This window comes from Lolium rigidum, chromosome 7, assembly GCF_022539505.1.
Source record: "Lolium rigidum isolate FL_2022 chromosome 7, APGP_CSIRO_Lrig_0.1, whole genome shotgun sequence".
In the NCBI taxonomy this organism is placed as follows: domain Eukaryota; kingdom Viridiplantae; phylum Streptophyta; class Magnoliopsida; order Poales; family Poaceae; genus Lolium; species Lolium rigidum.
Window position 1 is genome coordinate 234,275,847 of NC_061514.1, and position 15,216 is coordinate 234,291,062.

Here is a 15,216-nt window from a genome sequence, read left to right on the forward strand (position 1 = left end):
CGAAGTATTCCCAGAGCCACGCGGGCAGGTCACCATGATCCATAAAACCAGCTTTTCAAAGAGGGAAATCAAGAAGTTCTCGCGAGAAGTGAAGTATGCAGAAGTGGCTATGGTTGACACACCCGAATTCATCGGCGGGTCGAGCAAAGCATCTCCTTCGAGCGGGACGGACCACCCAAAAGCCGTCCCTAGACCAGGTCATGCAGCGCTTGTCCTTGAGGCGCAGATTGGGGGATACAATATGAGCAAAGTATTCATGGATGGAGGAAGTGGCTTGAACCTATTATTCGCCAACACCATGAGAGCAATGGGTTTAACAGTCGACATGCTAAGAGAATCTGACACAGGGTTCCACGGCATCATACCGACTCGACCCGCTTATTCTCTTGGTAAAACATCATTGGATGTAGTCTTTGGTACGCCCAACATTTTCAGGAAGGAGAAGATCGAGTTCAAAGTAGTCGACTGGGAGTCTCAGTATCACGCCATCCTCGGCAGACCCGCGTTTGCCAAATTCATGGTCGTGCCTCACTATGCATACCTAAATCTGAAGATGCCAGGCAACAACGGGACCCCAATAACCGTTCATGGGAGCTTTGCTCGATCAGACACCTGCGATAGGGAGTTCCAGAAGATCGCTTCGAAGTTCGGAGCCAAGGAAGAACTCAACGCAATTGACGCTGCCACAGATCATACGCAACCACCAGCCGACAATCGAAACGTAAGATCCGGTGAATTCAATGCTACAAAGGAAGCCAAGAAGCTGCAGGTGCATCCCACCGACCCGAAGAAAACAGTCAATACGTCGGCTGACCTTACGGTCGCATAGGAAGGCGCGCTCATCGAGTTCCTCCGTGAGCGCTGGGAGATATTTGCATGGGAACCATCCGACATGCCGGGTATCCCCAGGGAACTCGCTGAGCACGCCCTTAATGTTAACCCGACGGCCAAACCAGTGCAGCAATCAATGCGTCGATTTTCCGAACCCAAGAGAAGAGCAATTGGCGAGGAAGTCAACCGACTCCGTAAAGCAGGATTCATTCGAGAGCTCAAAGAATCTGAGTGGGTGGCCAACCCTGTCATGGTGCCCAAAAAGGACACCACCGCTCTGCGTATGTGTATCGATTACACCAGCCTCAACAAACACTGTCCAAAGGACCACTTCCCGCTGCCCCGCATCGATCAGATAGTCGACTCCACAGCCGGATGTGATCGCCTCTCCTTCCTCGATGCATACTCCGGTTACAATCAGATCAAGCTGAAGAGAGAAGACCAGGAGCTAACCGCGTTCATCACCCCACACGGCATTTTCTGTTACAACGTCATGACCTTCGGGTTGAAAAACGCAGAAGCAACTTATCAACGTTGCATGCAGGCTTGCCTTGGAGAGCAGATCGGAAGAAACATCGAAGTCTACATCGACGATATCGTGGTGAAGACAAAGCACGCTGCTACTCTCGTTGATGATTTGCGGGAAACTTTCGACAACTTAGACAAGTATAAAATCAAGCTGGATCCTAAGAAATGCTTCTTCGGAGTACCAGGAGGACAAGTACTCGGGTACTTCATCTCTGCCAGGGGAATCGAAGCCAACCCCTCGAAGATCAAAGCCATACTTGATATGGAGCCACCAAAGAATCTGCACCAAGTGCAGCAACTGGCAGGACGACTAGCAGGTTCATCGCTAAGCTAGGGGAAAAAGCTTTGCCCTTCTACAATTTGATGAAAAAATCAGAAAGGTTCGAGTGGACAAAGGAGGCGCAGGAATCTTTCGACAAGCTAAAGAAGATCTTGTCGACATCTCCAGTTCTTGTAACCCCCCGTGAGAGAGAAACACTGCTCATGTACATAGCTGCAACGGCCCAAGTCTTTAGCAGCGTCCTGGTTGTTGAAAGAGAAGAAGCGGGGAGAGTTCATGGCGTGCAGAGACCCGTTTACTACCTCAGTGAAGTGCTCACGCCCGCAAGGCAGAGGTATCCCCATCATCAGAAGCTGGCATACGCAGTATGGAGGTCAGCCCGCAAGTTACGGCACTACTTCACAGAGCACCCGATTATCGTCGTGAGCGAAGCACCACTAAAAAGCATAATGACTAACCCAGAGGCCACAGGTCGAGTGTCCCAATGGGCCATCGAGTTAGCACCACACGACATAACCTACGTCAATCGAACAGCAATAAAATCCCAAATCCTCCCAGATTTCTTGGCAGATTGGATCCAATCACAGACGCCAGCAGCACCCGACATGTCGGGGTCATGGGTAATGTACTTCGATGGGTCAAAGCGGAGTACAGGTGCAGGAGCAGGAGTGGTGCTGATATCACCGCAGGGAGATAAGATGAAGTATATACTACGTATGAACTTCTCTCTACCAACGAACAACGAAGCAGAATACGAAGCGCTACTGCGCGGGATGAAGATGGCCAAGGCGTGCGGGGCAACTCGTCTAGAGATCTATGGAGACTCAAACTTAGTGGTGCAGCAGTCGATGAACTTGTGCGACGCAGTCAGCGACAACATGGTTGCCTATCGGCAGCTGTATCAGAATATGGAAGCTAAATTCGAAGGATGCGAGCTCAAACACATCGGCAGAGCTAGCAATGAAGAAGCCGACACTTTAGCAAACATCGGGTCCATCCCAGACGGAGTGTTTTACGAAGTGATCACTCAGCGATCAATAAAAGAAAAGACATCGGCACCTCCAAAACCTTCGGCTGATGAATTGGAGGCGAGTTTGCAGCAAGCTGCCAAAGAATCTCTAACTCCTCCTGCCGAACAAGTCCTCCTCCTCCAGCCACTATGGACCATGCCGTTCTTAGCGTATCTAACAAAACAGGAGTTACCCGAGGATCCGGTAGAAGCGAGACGAATCGTTAGGCGGTCGAAAGCCTTCACCATAGTGAATGGTGAACTTTACAAGCGCAGCATTTCTGGTATTTTCCAAAGATGTATCGCCATTGACGATGGAAAAGCACTGTTGCGAGAGATACATGAAGGAACCTGCGGACATCACGCAGGAAGTAGAGCCCTCGTGGCGAAGGCCTTCAGGGCGGGATTTTACTGGCCAACGGTGGCATCGGATGCTCGAGACCTGGTCATGAAGTGCGACCCTGCCAACGGTTTTCGCCAAAACCGCACGCCCCGACGACAGATTTGATGACGATACCACTAGCATGGCCCTTCGCTCAATGGGGACTCGACCAAGTTGGACCATTGCCAAGGTCGTCACCTGGAGGACACACGTACTTGCTGGTCGCAGTCGACAAGTTCACTAAGTGGGTCGAGGCAGTACCTGTACGGAATCAAAAAGCTAAAACAGCGGTCCAATTCTTCAAAGGGGTAACCTGTCGATTTGGTATGCCTCACAGTATCGTCACAGACAACGGAACCAACTTTGACTCCAAAGAGTTTCGGAAATTTTGCGACGACGGAGGAATCAAACTAAAGTTTGCATCAGTGGCCCATCCACAGACCAATGGCCAGGTGGAAAGAATCAACGGTCTCATAGGTGATGGCCTCAAAAAACGCCTTACAGGCGCAGCTGGAGCCTGGGTCGAAGAGTTACCATCCGTACTCTAGAGTCTGCGTACTACACCTAACAGGTCGACACAGTACACCCCGTTCTTCTTGGTGCATGGAGCCGAGGCGGTCCTACCAGCCGACGTTCGGTTTGAAGCACCTCGAGTGATAGCATACACGGAATCCTCTTCCAATACTGCACTACAGGACGCTGTAGACCTCCTCGACGAAGCACGAGACATTGCCTTGGCAAGAACGACGGTATACCAGCAGGCGTTGAGGAATTATCACAGCCGACGAATACGCAGTCGAAGCTTTAGAGTCGGGGATATGGTACTTCGGCTGAAGCAGGGAGAGACCCTTGAAACTTGAATCTCCATGGGAAGGACCATACATCGTCACTGAAGTGATACCAGGAGGAGCTTATCGACTCAAGAACCCAGCTTCAGGAAAAGATGTTGAAAATCCATGGAACATCGCACACCTGCGACGGGTTTACACATAGGATACGATTGTCCCTAATTATTCGACAACCCTTAAGGTCGCTTTTGCATTATGAATAAAAGTTCTAATCAGGTTTTCTACCTTTTTTCTTGCCCCAGGCTTTACCATCCGAACATACCGTATGGGGCCCTACCATTGGCTCTTACTCCCATCGGGAGCGTTGGCCTAAAAAAAACGCTTACACAGTGTCATTAATTAAATACTCCCAACGGGAGCTAAGATTAATGACGCGTAAAAGAAAACAACCAATCCAAGCCTCGGAAAGATACATGAGTGCTACAGTCGATGGTTACATTATCACAAAACAAGGCTCAAACCGGTGCACCGCGTGACGAAGCCAAGCGTCTAATTCCCTCGACTAAGTCGATGGGTCTCGCTCTTACAAAACTTACATACAGGCTTCGCAATAACATTGCATAATTCAACGAAGTCGTCAAGAGAGCAGGTTGAACTGATCACTCAGCCTCCCTCGACAATAAAATATCAATCAAACTAACATAGCGTGCAACGCACGCAATAAATTCATACAAAGCAATCTTATGCAGGTACAAGGTTATTACATTCATAATCGGGCTCCCCGGTCCCAGTGGGCCTTTAGTTCCTTCTCGAGGCACGACTCCATCCGAGAAACAATGGTGTAAGCAGGACCTCTAGCAACATCATAGTACTGGCCTAAATTCCTTTTAGTGTTTGCCACGGCTTTCAAGTCTAAAGACGGATGGCATGCCAATATCGAAGCAAAGGAAAGCTCGGCACCAGCCGGAAGTTCTTTCCGCACCAACTGTCGAATCCTCTCGGGAGACTTGAATCGAGTGAACAGGCCAGATAAGGTTTCGGGTGCTTCATCCAGAGGGAACAAGGTGTTCCAAATCATCGCGAGATGGGCATGGTACTTATTGAAGTAGTAATGCGCCTTCTCCACCCGGTATTTAAACTTCGCCATGACAACGGCCTTCGGACGATGCAGCCACAAACCGTGCATCGGGTGCGCAACGTTGGTCATCGCCTCGACCTCTTCGTGGATCTTCCTGTTCTCCTCAGTTGCATCTGAAGCTACGACTGGAAAAGGAGCGAATGTCAATTAAAAGAACATTTAAGCTATGCCAGAAATCAGAATATGAGCCAGCACTTACAGCCCAAACTTTCGGTAGCAATATGAAGACCATCGAGAGCATACTGTTCGATAGCAGTCGCTATCTCTCCCTTTTTCTTCACCAAGGCTGCCATCACGCGAAGGGAAGTAATGTCTTTATTTAGACAAGACACTTGGTCACGTAAGCGGCGAATAAGGCCTGATTCATCATGACTCGAAGGGTTCGGAAAAAGCTCGGCACGGGAAGAAGATGAAGGAATCTGCAGTACAGTTCCCAGTTCAGACTAGCATTAGCATAAAAACTCCCATCGGGAGCGCTTAGTATACATTGTACAGACAAAAGGATGTTCGAATTGGCAACAGAGCCGAATTTTAATTGAACTACGTCAAGTTACGGATGATCTTATTTACAACAAGTCAAATAACAGTTCAAGGATTCGCTGATGATGAACCAGGGGCAGACTCAGGAACAGGCTTGGCTTGTGCTTCATCCACCAGCTTCAGAAGTTGGTTGGCACAAGTTATTGCCGATCTTTTGAAAGGCTCAAGGTCGACCAGATGGTTGTCATCATCAACAGGCAATGCCTTAGATAACTTCTCCAATTCTGACCCCATCCCATGGCCCATAAGCAACTGGAAAGTAAGAACCGCCCCAACTAAGCGGCTACGGCATTTCAGTACCTCCACGGGCTCGGAAGGATCGACAAGGAAAGCATCCGCCATCTCGTCGAGAGTCTTGTCCTGCTTCATCTTCGGGAAGATCATCGAGTATAGCCTCGACAATGCTCCTTTGGTCTTTTGCAGAAGTCCAAGGACTTGGACATTAGACTCGGCGGCAAGCGACAAGGCATCGGCTGTAGAGTCCTCCCGAAGCTGGTGACGTCGGGTGACAGTTATGTTGGCGGCCTCTGAAAGAAAGACGTATCAGTAATCAATGAAAAAAAACACCAAGAAAAAAGCGGTGTATCATGGGTTTTACCTAATAAATCCTTGATGGATTCGCGGAGGACGCCTTCCTTCTTGTCGACTACAGCCGCCGCCGCATGCCTGGCATCTTCTTCATCCTTGATCTGCCGCTTCAGCCTCTTCACCTCCTCCTTCAGCAAGGCGTTCTCATTCTTGGCGTCGGCAGCAAGCCTGTTGGCCTCAAGCACCTGGTCAGCCGAAGATTTGACGGCCTTCCGAAGTTGGGAGTTTTCAGCCTCGAGGCGGGTGAATTGCTCGGCGAAATCCGCCACAGCATCAACTGTAGCGAAAATCGGCTGCAGCCAGGAAAATCAAGAGGAATCAGTTGACAGAAACTCGACAGAGCAGGATAGATTAAATACTTACATGATCGCGGCCGGCCGACGGAGTGGGAGCATCGCCAGGGGGAATGACTTTCGATACTGGAATCTTCTCTACACCCGTTCGCGAGGGAGGTGTCGACTTGGCGGGAGAACGATTCGACTCCTTAGCCGATGCTGCTCTCTCAGAAGCTAACTTGGCCCTGTTCGCGAGAGGAAAATCATCATCATCAGAGCTACTTAAATGCAGTGCACAGTTAGCATGCAAAATGATAGGAAGTAAATCAAGAAAAGAGTATAGATGCTCACAGGTCCAGATCATCTTCGCCTGCGAAGAAACTTGTCGAACTCTTCTTAACAGGAGGAGGTGCAGCAGTATCATCGGCATCAGTATCTCCTCCGCTAGGACTTGATTCAGCCGTTGTAATGAAATCGTCGTGTATCTGCTTACGACGTCTGCTCCTGAGGAAGGCATCATCTTCAGCAGCTTCCTCCTCTTGGACATCGCTGTCCTCAAGGGCATGCTGAGCATCCTCGGTCCCTTCAGAATCATCATCATCATCCTCTAGTACCACACCGCTCTCGGGTGTGGGAGGATAGCATTGAGCAACGGTGGGAGAGCCTGTCGAAGAAAAGAAACTTGTGAGACACAACGGGAAAAGAAGTAATAACAGCAAGTGGAAAACGACAGGGGATTACCTCGGTCGGAAGATGGTCAAAGTCGTAAGGAGGACGAGCCGATGTCAGGATGATGTTGTCCTTCATGCTAAGGCACGTCAGCCGACGAACCTCGTCCCGAAGCTCATCTGCCGACAGGTCGGCAGAGCTGATCCTCGAGTTGTCGGTCTTGCCGGTGTATAGCCATAACTGGTGGGGTTGAGACATCAGCGGTTGCACCCGACGTTGCAGGAACACTGAAACTACTTTGGTGCCGCACATCGTCAAGCCTCCCGCGTTCTTCAGAATGATGACCCGCTCAAACAGTCTGTCGGCTGTCGCCCTCTCTTCGGGAGAAAGGGCGTTTCGCCAGGACTTTTTCTTCTGAGCCACCAGGACATCATCAAAATGAGGAAGATTTGAGCGCCGCCCGGGCACTATGGGGTCGCGCAGATAAAACCACTTGTTGCGCCAGCCCTGGACGTACTCCTTCATTGGATAGTCAAAGTAATTGAACTCCTTCCTAACAACAAAGCCAACGCCACCTACGACGGGGGGGCCATTGCTGCCGTTGTGGCGCTTCACGTAGAAGATCTTCCTCCAAAGACCCCAGTGAGGGTCAATGCCAAGGAAGGCCTCGCAAAGAGTGATGAAGATAGAGAGATGGAGGATGGAGTTTGGGGTCAGCTGCCAGAGCTGGACCCCGTAAAAGAAAAGAAGGGAACGAAGGAACTCATGGGCCGGAAGAGAAAGGCCACGGAAGAGAAAGGCAACGAACATAACAGTGAAACCCTTCGGGGGCTTTGGGCGAGAAACCGCACCTAGAAGACGAATATCATCTTCAGATGCGGAGATGAAGCCGAGGGCACGCAGCCTGTTGATGTCGCGGTTGGAGATGGCGGAGGCGCTCCAATCGTGGATGACATTGGCCGCGTCCTAGGTGCTGGCGCTCTTTCTCTTGCCCATGGTGTGCGAGACTTGAGACGAAGAAGCAGAGGAAGCAAGAAGGTTTGGGTGAAGAAGATGAGCAGTAAAAGGCGTGAGACATAAAAAATGGAGGCCCTCTATTTATGCTATAACGATTTGTGCGAGATCGTGGCCATAACTCCACAGGTGTCTTGGGAGGTGGAGCGGATCTGGTTGTACACGTGGCACTTGAATGGAGAACGGAACCGGCGGCTCATTATTCCCACGTTGTGCAAAAATCGAGAGGACGCATCGGTCGCCGCGCTTGCACTGGTCAAATCCTACAAGCTGCCCGCGCAGAACTAGGGTGGGCCCATCAGGTCAAGTCTTGTCAATCAAACCACAGCAGCCGCACGTCAACAGTGACGTCACATAGATTGTCGCCAGCACTCGATGAAAAAATGAAAATTTATCGGATGAAAGATTTGAGTCAAAGTACAGACTGTGAGACATCCACACTTAGACTAGGGGGCTACTCCCATCGGGAGCGCTTGACGCGCACCCGATAAAATGAAGACTTGAAGAAAGGGACAATTGTTCGACTCGAGTCTGCGCTCGGTTACAAGCACCCGAGCCCAGACTCGGGGGCTACTCCCATCGGGAGCGCTTGACGCGCACCCGACAGAACTTTTTTGCACTCCAGGATCATGCACAGGGACTTGATTCTGTGTAGGGTAACGTTGTTTTGCCATCTGTAGTTAACCAACAAAAGTTGGGCACGTTACTTATCATCCCCTGCATGTGGAAAATATATCGGATGAATACGGAGATTTACAAAAAAACTTCGGCAGAGTAAAATCTTCGAGTGGTTCAACTTGAGTCTACGCACGGATTACAAGCATTCGTACCTAGACTCGGGGGCTACTCCCATCGGGAGCGCTGACGCGCACCCGACAGAAGAAGATGATGCAGATTCAAGAACAATCAGGGAGAAGAACCTTGGGAGGAGGCATGCTTTAGTCTCTACCCGAATTACTTTCGGCTAGACACTCGGGGGCTACTGACGTGGGCATTACCCTTCGGGTAACCAATGTTGCCCTACCCTATATTTCCTAGTTGGAGGCCCATGAAGGCACTCAACGGCAAGATGGGCCGCCAAGGGAGACGTGGCGGAAGATTCCTTGAAGTGCAAGACACGGAAGGAGCCGAACAAGGAAAGCTTAGAGATAGATCTACTGTAAAGGCCAGGAGAGGGGCTGTTGAGGGACACAACCAATCTTAGCGATCTTAGCCAGCAAAAGCTTAAAGCTAGGTTACCTTAGCGCTTAGCCAAACTCGACGAGATCTCAGCCGAATTATTCGGCACCCCCTTGTAACCCATTATCATCATAATCAAGAACAGACAGGAAGGACGTAAAGGTTTTACCTCATCGAGGGCCCCGAACCTGGGTAAATCGCTCCCCCCGCTTGTCTGTGAACCGATGTCTCGTGTCAGCTTGCAAGATTCCACCAACCCTAAGCCCCTATCGGAGGGCATTGCCGAGGAGCACCCTCGACAACTGCTGTACCACAAGATCTGAATCGTCGTAGCAAATGATTTTGTGTACGCCGATTTCTTTTACGACTTTGAGTCCGTGGACCAAAGCCTCATATTCAGCGACGTTGTTTGAAGCCCTGAAATGTACTTGCAGAACATACCGGAGATGATCTCCCTTTGGCAAGGTGAGAACCACACCGGCACCTAGACCCTCTTTGAGTTTTGATCCATCGAAGTGCATCTGCCAGTACTCTATTTTTTGTTCCGGCGGTTTGTACTGTATTTCCGCCCAATCGACCAGGAAATCTGCCAAAGCTTGTGATTTTATGGCGTCTCTCCTCTCGTACGCCGGTACGTTAGGTGACAGCTGAGTTGCCCATTTGGAAATCCTCCCGTTAGCATCTTTGTTGCACATGATGTCCGAAATGGGTGCCTCGCTTACCACTTTCATTGGGTGCTCCTCAAAATAGTGCTTGAGCTTTGTAGCGGCCTGCTGTTGGCGTGGTAGTTGACACATATCTGTTGGGAACCCCAAGAGGAAGGTGTGATGCGTACAACAGCGAGTTTTCCCTCAGTATGAAACCAAGGTTATCGAACCAGTAGGAGTCAAGGAACACGTGAAGGTTGTTGGTGACGGAGTGTAGTGCGGCGCAACACCAGGGATTCCGGCGCCAACGTGGAACCTGCACAACACAATCACAATACTTTGCCCCAACTTAACAGTGAGGTTGTCAATCTCACTAGCTTGCTGTAAACAAAGGATTAAAGTATGGTGTGGAAAATAATGTTTGTTTGCGAAGAACACTAAAGAACAGAGTTTGCAGTAGATTGTATTTCAGATGTAAAAGAATGGACCGGGGTCCACAGTTCACTAGTGGTGTCTCTCCCATAAGATAAATAGCATGTTGGGTGAACAAATTACGGTTGGGCAATTGACAAATAGAGAGGGAATAACAATGCACATACATATCACGATGACTACTATGAGATTTAATCGGGGCATTACGACAAAGTACATAGACCGCTATCCAAGCATGCATCTATGCCTAAAAAGTCCACCTTCAGAGTTAGCATCCGCACCGCTTCCAGTATTAAGTTGCAAACAACGGACAATTGCATTAAGTATGGTGCGTAATGTAATGAACACAAATATCCTTAGACAAAGCATTGATGTTTTATCCCTAGTGGCAACAAGACATCCACAACCTTAGAACTTTCCGTCACTCGTCCTGCATTCAATGGAGGCATGAACCCACTATCGAGCATAAATACTCCCTCTTGGAGTTACAAGTATCAACTTGGCCAGAGCCTCTACTAGCAACGGAGAGCATGTAAGAACATAAAAAACATATATATGATAGATTGATAATCAACTTGACATAGTATTCCATATTCATCGGATCCCAACAAACACAACATGTAGCATTACAAATAGATGATCTTGATCATGATAGGCAGCTCACAAGATCTAACATGATAGCACAATGAGGAGAAGACAACCATCTAGCTACTGCTATGGACCCATAGTCCAAGGGTGAACTACTCACACATCAATCCGGAGGCGATCATGGTGATGAAGAGTCCTCCGGGAGATGATTCCCCTCTCCGGCAGGTGCCGGAGGCGATCTCCCGAATCCCCCGAGATGGCATTGGCGGCGGCAGCGTCTCCGGAAGGTTTTCCGTATCGTGGCTCTCGGCATCGGGGTTTTCGCGACGAAGGCTATAAGTAGGCGGAAGGGCAGAGTCGGAGGGCTGACAAGGGGCCCACACCATAGGGCGGCGCGGGCCCCTCCCTGGCCGCGCCGGCCTATGGTCTGGCCACCTCGTGGCCCCACTTCGTATCCCTTTCGGTCTTCTGGAAGCTTCGTGGAAAAATAAGACCCTTGGCGTTGATTTCGTCCAATTCCGAGAATATTTCCTTTGTAGGATTTCTGAAACCAAAAACAGCGAGAAAACAACAATCGGCTCTTCGGCATCTCGTCAATAGGTTAGTGCCGGAAAATGCATAATAATGACATAAAGTGTGTATAAAACATGTGAGTATCATCATAAAAGTAGCATGGAACATAAGAAATTATAGATACGTTTGAGACGTATCAAGCATCCCCATGCTTAGTTCCTACTCGCCCTCGAGTAGGTAAACGATAACAAGGATAATTTCTGAAGTGACATGCTATCATAATATTGATCAATACTATTGTAAAGCATATGAGATGAATGCAGTGATTCGAAGCAATGGTAAAGACAATGAATAAACAACTGAATCATATAGCAAAGACTTTTCATGAATAGTACTTTCAAGACAAGCATCAACAAGACTTGCATAAGAGTTAACTCATAAAGCAATAAATTCTTAGTAGAGAGTTTTGAAGCAACACAAAGGAAGATATAAGTTTCAGCAGTTGCTTTCAACTTCAACATGTATATCTCATGCATAATTGTCAACACAAAGTAATATGATGAATGCAAATAAGCAAGTATGTAGGAATCAGTGCACACAGTTCACACTAGTGTTTGCTTCTAAGATAGAAAGAAGTAGGTAAACTGACTCAACAATAAAGTGGAAGAAAGGCCCTTCGCAGAGGGAAGCATGGATTACTGTTCTTCTGCTAGAGCTTTTCATTTTGAAAACATAGAAACAATTTTGTCAACGGTAGTAATAAATCATATGTGTTATGTATAAGACATCCTATAAGTTGCAAGTCTCATGCATAGATTACCAATAGTGCTCGCACCATGTCCTAATTAGCTTGGATTTACATGGATTATCATTGCATAACATATGTTTCAACCAAGTGTCACAAAGGGGTACCTCTATGCCGCCTGTACAAAGGTCTAAGGAGAAAGATCACATTTGATTTCTCGTTTTTGATTATTCTCAACTTAGACATCCATACCGGGACAACATAGACAACAGGTAATGGACTCCTCTTTAATGCATAAGCATTCAACAACAGATAATATTCTCATAAGAGATTGAGGATTGATGTCCAAACTCGAAACTTCCACCATGATTCATGGCTTTAGTTAGCGGCCCAATGTTCTTCTCTAACAATATGCATACTCAAACCATTTGATCATGATAAATCACCCTTACTTCAGACAAGACGAACATGCATAGCAACTCACATGATATTCAACAAAGGTATAATAGTTGGTGGCGTCCCCAGAAACATGGTTACCGCTCAACAAGCAACTTATAAGAAATAAGACACATAAGCTACATATTCTTCACCACAATAGTTTTTAAGGCTATTTTCCCATGAGCTATATATTGCAAAGACAAAGAATATAATTTTAAAGGTAGCACTCAAGTAATTTACTTTGGAATGGCAGAGAAATACCATGTAGTTGGTAGGTATGGTGGACACAAATGGCATAGTTTTTGGCTCAAGGATTTGGATGCACGAGAAGAGTTCCTCTCAATACAAGGCTTTGGCTAGCAAGGTTGTTTGAAGCAAACTCAAGTATAAACCGGTACAGCAAAACTTACATAAGAACATATTGCAAGCATTATAAGACTCTACACTGTCTTCCTTGTTGTTCAAACACCTTAACCAGAAAATATCTAGACTCTAGAGAGACCAATCATGCAAACCAAATTTTAACAAGCTCTATGTAGTTCTTCATTAATAGGTGCAAAGTACATGATGCAAGAGCTTAAACATGATCTATATGAGCAACAATTGCCAAGTATCAAATTATTCAAGATAATATACCAATTACCACATGAAGCATTTTCTGTTACTCGATCATGTTGTTTTGCTAAAGCTTCACCGGAAAGCGACTCACACATCTCTACTGCAGCCTTAGCAGCTTTTATCGTTTTATCCGGACTGTTGTACTTAGGTTTTCTACAACGCTCAAAGATACCGACATACTCTTTCCGGCAAGAACTTCCCGGCGCAAGTCCTGATCTAGGTCGCGACCTCTAAGCCGGTTTTCCGCTACTCTAGAAGGCTGAGCGCTAACAGAAGCAAAGCCATGGGCAGCATTGTACTCACGTAGGGTTAGGTTGAGCTCTCGTTGAGCCTCGATGATGTCCGCTCCGCCGGAGAGCAGCTTCTTCCGCTCCGCCTCCAGTTCGGCTTGAACCGCGGCGGGGTCGATGTTCTGCGCGATGGGCGTAGCCAGCACGCTCATTGCCGCTTGGAGAGGCGTCTCCGGTGGCGCTGCAGATGTTCCTGCAACAACTTCGTCGCGCTCGGTCGGTGGCTTGGCCATGCGCGCGGACTTCGTTTGCCCAGCGCCTTCCGCTGTGGCCTATTTGCCGGCGTCAGCTGCGCCAGCCATCAGCACCTCCACGCTACCGGCGGCGTAGCCGGAGCGCGGCCCACGAGTTGATGAAGATCTTGGCGGATCCGGCGCCACCAGCACCGGCGAGGGGTACTGGCGCTCCTTGACGGTGCCGAGGTAGATGCGGTGGCTGCCGAACTCGATGATGCGGACGTTCTGCGGGTAGCGGCCGCCGTTAGCGAAGCAGCCCGCGTTGTCGTTGATGAAGTCCAGCGAGCCGAGGCGATAGACGAGGCCGGAAACCACGCGTTCGCCGGAGACGGTGAGGATGCCCGCCCGAATATGAACTCCAGCAAGCGCAGCTGCTGGCCCCACGGTGGGCGCCAACTGTCGTCGTGGTGAACAGACAGATGCCATGGGATGGCTTAAGTTGGGGCCGAATGTGCGCTAGAGGATTCGGGTGAGGGTTTTGGTAACAAGGGAAAGGGTTTTGGACAGAATTTCGGTATGTATTCCTTAACTTAGCCCTTGGCCAGAGGTTGAAGATGTACAGTGCAAGCTCTACTTCTTTCTACAGCTAGGTGGTGATCCGTCCCGCGCAGGGGTGTGCCCCCTCTCCTTATATTGGGGAGAGGGTGGCTTACAAGGGAAGAAACCCTAATGGCATCTTTGATGAGCTAAGCTAGTTTATAAAGCTTCTTTGGCCTTGAAGACACCGGTCCTGTCTTTAATCAGGGAGCGATGACATCCTCCGGTAGATTTTACGTCACCTTCTGCTTTGGCCCCAGGGCTTCGTTTAAAGCTGATTTCTTCTCTCATATTTGTCCTCTAGTTCCTGAAGGAATCTTTGACCAGTGTGCCGACAGGATACAGTTGAGCTCCTGCCGGTACTCCGGCCTCTTTTCTAGTTAACCACACTCCGGTATATCCCTCCTAGGATACCGGTATGTTTCCACTTGGCGCTAGCCAGCATAACTTAGTAACCCGGATTAATCTTTCAACCGGTATCTTTTTAACTGAAACAGGGCAAGTTTGCCATGTCCTTGGCCCACCGGGGGCCATCCCCAACACAACATCCCAGGTGCCATTACGCTCAAGAGCAGCAATCTCCTTAGCTATCGCTAGCTGCCATTCGGAATGAGCAAGTGCATCCCGATAAGAGGTAGGCTCACAGACAGCAGAAAGACCGTAGTGAGTGGAAGAATAGTGTGGTGACCCTGCATACCACTGCATGTTGTAGTATGCCAGTCGTTGATATAACATTCGCGAAGTACCATTCCGCAAATATCACATCCCTCAGAGTAGTACAACAGAACATAGCAACACAGCAGGTCCATAACTCATTCACATATTATTACAATACACAAACACAAGTCGTCTCGGAGCTCCTCTTGGGTCCTAAGAGGATATCTCCTGGGTTCGAGGTGAACCCAACTTAACTTACAATACCATTGTCTCTTTAAACAAACATTTATTTAA